The 3,865-nt window shown below is 43.2% G+C and overlaps 1 non-coding gene across 1 annotated transcript; it reads right to left on the reverse strand.

Moving 5' to 3' along the window:
* Positions 1-2,153: 2,153 nt before the first annotated feature.
* Positions 2,154-2,287, reverse strand: LOC114235034 (small nucleolar RNA SNORA2/SNORA34 family). Its single transcript, XR_003621217.1, has one exon. It is a non-coding gene; the product is annotated as a small nucleolar RNA SNORA2/SNORA34 family (small nucleolar RNA).
* Positions 2,288-3,865: the final 1,578 nt, after the last annotated feature.

A 3,865-nucleotide genomic window follows, 5' to 3' on the forward strand; every position in this document is an offset into this window, starting at 1 on the left:
TTTCTTTTGCTTATGTTTGCTTTCTATACATAGTCTGTGAATTCTTGGAAATGTAGATACTTATCTGATTTATCTATATATGGCCAGCACCTATGTGTCTAAAGGAGGTGCTTAATGAATATTTTCTGATTGAGTAAAATGAGAAAAATAGTTGATACTTTGTCCACTGAGAAAAAAAATAGATGTTATTGTCTTCAAATGTAGTTTCACTGAAAATTGAAAGCAAGGATTCCTGTAGCTATTCCTTTTACTAACTCACCAGAAAAATCCAAGGCCATATTATTAAATGTTACCATCATAGTGATGTTTGTATAGAAATCTGAAGTAATGAAGAGCAGGTGTGGCACTGTCTGGTAGCTCCAAGCAGGGATAGAACATGTGGAATCTAGATGAGAGGGTGGATTTGCATATGGACCTTGAACTTTGTATCAGTCAGACTTTTGCTGGGCACTGGAGAGTGCACTGTTCCAGGCTATATTCCTTAGCAGATCCTGAAGTTAGAAATGTTGTTACTGATTGAATGTAGACCCACCTGGCTTACATTCCAGGCCTGCCAGAAGGTAAGTTTAAATAGAAAGACCTGAATTCTTGCCTGGATCTGGAGTCTTGCCACATCATACAAAGGCATAACAGGATGACACAGGCAGGGCTAGTGTTTTATTAAGAAGCCGACTGGAATCTGTTCAAATGCCCGAGCAAGCTTTCAGCTAGAGGCCCAGAGTTGGTGTTATTAAGCATAGGAGAGACAGTTCTGGCCAGACCACTGAGAGACCTTATAGGATCTTGATGAGGCTGGAGGGAATGTTTGCTTCAGAGAAGGGTGGCATTTTGATAGACCCGGGAGCCGTCAGCTGCGAAATGTATCCCCAGACAATTTAAACTTACTAGCATTGCATCACCTATAGAGATTTAAAAAATATCAATGCCCAGGCACCAGATGACTGATTGACTCACTGGGGGTTGGGCTCAAGCACCAGCATTTTTTAAAAAAGCTCTGTAGTGGAATATACTGCGTTGTGTGGCCCTGGGGATTGGGGCTACACACCCAACCTGCCCCAAAGCCTGACCAGCAGCTCCCCCTCATGGGATATCCATTAGCCCTATCCTCTCTACTCCCTGAGACCCCACCCTGCTGAGCTAGAGCTCCTCCCAGCAGAATCTGGGAAAGGCTGAGTTGTGTGGCTTTAGGATAGGGGCCATTTTCCACACGCATGACGGAGCAGTGCAGAGCCCTCCCTTCACACGGCCAAATCTTGGTCTGATTGGACCTAATAAACTCAACTGGCCTCACCCTGAGACCCTGTCTCACCACAAAGTTGTGCGAGCTCCCAAAGTTGTGTGGCAGCTGGTGTTGGTATAACCTGGGACTTTGGTTGAGTGGACTCAGACCCAGCACTGGCACTGAATTTGAACCTGTATTAATCTGGTGAGCACCACTCACCCCACCTGGTTACTCACGGAGAACTTACCTCATGCAACTTGAATACCGCCAGAGGCTCATTCAGTGATTTAGCCTAAAAGGCAGCCGGCAGGTGGAGGTGAATCTCGGGGTGACCTGGAACTTTTGCTGACTTACCCTTTGGCCTGGTACTGGTAATAGCCAGCTTTGGTGCACACCTTGGTCCTTCCTTCACATACCCAGTCCCAGCGGAGGCTGTCAACAACTGAAGATCACTTTGTAGCTCCAAATTGCCCAGGGCAAGTCACAGGCCGAGTCTGACATTGGCCTGCACCAGAGTCCCTCCCAGAGGCCCAGACTCAACACACTCAGTGGCCAGCTTTGGGCGACATCAGAGCAGGATCCAATAACCTTCACAAGCAGCATATCCAAAGGAAGATCTTGGCAGGCACCAGACCCTGCTGAGGCAGCTAGCACAGCAGCTAGCATGCTGTGGTTGGGATTAAGCCTCATAGTCACCCAGCCCAAGGGAAGATCCAACACACAAATGGGCCAATAGTAATCAAGATTCAATTACAGCCCTAACCGGTTGGGCTCAGTGGATGGAGCATTGGCCTGCGGACTAAAGGGTCCCAGGTTTGATTCCAATCAAAGGCATGTACCTTGGTTGCAGGCACATCCCCAGTAGGGGGTATGCAGGAGGCAGCTGATTGATGTTTCCCTCTCTCTCTCTCTCTCTCTCTCTCTTTTTTTACTATGTTTCTTCCAATTGAATTGGCCATTCCCACTGGGTCCTGAATGGCCAACAAACCACAGGAAGACATTGCTCTTGGCTCCTGTTTGAAACCAACAGCTACAAAAATACTACTGGTCTTGATTCAGGGCCTATCATTGATGTTTCTAACTCTATATCCCTCTCCCTTCCTCTCTGTAAAAAAATCAATAAAAAATATATATATTTTTAAAAAGATTCAATTACAACAGGATGGCCCACATGACCTACACAAGGGACATTCCTGCACAGGTGAAAAAGGAGACTGCCGCATATAAGGCCACCCTATTCAAACTGGGAGTCACAGAAGATCTACTTAATACATAAAAATAAACACAAAGAGGAAGCCAGAATAGGGAGACAACGAAATATGCCCAAAATAAAAGAACAAGAGAAATCTCCATAAAAAGAGCTAAATGAAATGGAAGCAAGCAACTTATCAAAAATGGTAACAAGGATGTTCAAGGACATTAGTGAGAACTAAAGGAACTTAGTGAGAACTACAACAGCTTGAAAAAGGATATAGAAACCACAAAAAAAAAACTAGTTAGATCAGGGGTCCTCAAACTTTTTAAACAGGGGGCCAGTTCACTGTCCCTCAGACCGTTGGAGGGCCGGACTATAGTTAAAAAAAACAAAAACCTATGAACAAATTCCTATGCACACTGCACATATCTTATTTTGAAGTAAAAAAACAAAACAGCAAAAACACCCGCATGTGGCCCGTGGGCCGTAGTTTGAGGACGCCTGAAGATGAAGAATATGATATATGAAATGAAGAATACACTGGAAAGAATAAACAATACTTTGGATGAAGCAGAGAATTACATCAGTGATTTGGAAGACAAGGCAGAAAAAACACCCATTCAGTACAGCAAAAATAAAAAAAAAATTAAATAATGAGGATAGTTTAACATGTTAAGCTCCCAGCCTGTTTTGTTTTCCAGATGGAAAGTATAGTGTCAGTCACCAGTGACTGACAGGGCACTTAATGTGTTAAGGGACCTTTGGGACAACATGAAGTATAACAATATCCACATCATATAGGTACTAGAAGGAGAAGAGAAAGTGAAAGGAATCAAGAACCTATTTGAAGAAATAATGACTGAAAACTTCCCTAACCTGGTGAAGGAAAAAGACTCACATGTCCAGGAAGTGCAGAGAGTCCCAACCAAGATGAATCCAAAGAGCCCTACACCAGGACACATCATAATTAAAATGGCAAAGGTTAAAGAAAAACAGAGCATCTTTTTAATATATATGTTTCTATTGATTTCATAGAGGAGGGGAGAGGGAGAGATAGACATATCAATGATGAGATAGAATCATTGATTGGCTGCCTCCTGCATGGTCCCCATTGGGTAGTGAGCCTGCAACCTCAGTATGTGCCCTGGTTTAACATAATATGGATGCACTAGCCCTCTCTGTGTACATTGAGAGGGTTGCTATTAAATGCAACACTTCAGAGAATATTCTTGAACATACATCTTTGTACATTTATGCAAATAAAATTGAACTAGATATTTAAACAGGTAAAATATCTAGATATCTTCCCTTAGGCTGGAGACCTTTTCTAAAGTAAAAAGAATAATTGCATGGAGGTTGGGAGAGTTTGGGAAGTTTAAATTGTTCCTGCCTAGGTGGAGATCTGGGTTTGCAAAATGTAGGGCAGACATTACAGGGCCATAAAGTTG

Source organism: Eptesicus fuscus, chromosome 14, assembly GCF_027574615.1.
Source record: "Eptesicus fuscus isolate TK198812 chromosome 14, DD_ASM_mEF_20220401, whole genome shotgun sequence".
Taxonomy (NCBI): domain Eukaryota; kingdom Metazoa; phylum Chordata; class Mammalia; order Chiroptera; family Vespertilionidae; genus Eptesicus; species Eptesicus fuscus.